Source organism: Penaeus monodon, chromosome 33 (assembly GCF_015228065.2).
Source record: "Penaeus monodon isolate SGIC_2016 chromosome 33, NSTDA_Pmon_1, whole genome shotgun sequence".
Taxonomy (NCBI): domain Eukaryota; kingdom Metazoa; phylum Arthropoda; class Malacostraca; order Decapoda; family Penaeidae; genus Penaeus; species Penaeus monodon.
In genome coordinates, this window is record NC_051418.1 from 35,532,553 (window position 1) to 35,532,967 (window position 415).

The window sequence follows — 415 nt, forward strand, 5'->3', positions numbered from 1 at the left end:
AGGTGTATCTGTCTGCCTGCATGTGTGCTTGTGTGTGTTTAGATATGGGTGTTTTTGTGCCTCTGTTGGTCATACAATACTATGAATATTTAACATTAGTAGATGTGCCACTCCAAATATGGTATGAAACGATACACAGATTGCTATTCACCAATGAAATATGGATATCATGGGGGGAGTCTTGAATAGATGCTGTGTTGAATTATAATTGTATTGTCTGGGTGCATTCATCATCACCACATTCGTTATGGTTTTCATTTATATTTTATTTTTTATACAGATGGTGACAGTAGTGAACCTGACCATCATCATGGGCATCATATCATCTAGATTTTGAATATATACCTGGAATGTTGCATGGAGATGTGGTCAAATAACATTCAGTATGTGTTAATAGTAAAGTCAGATGGTTGTT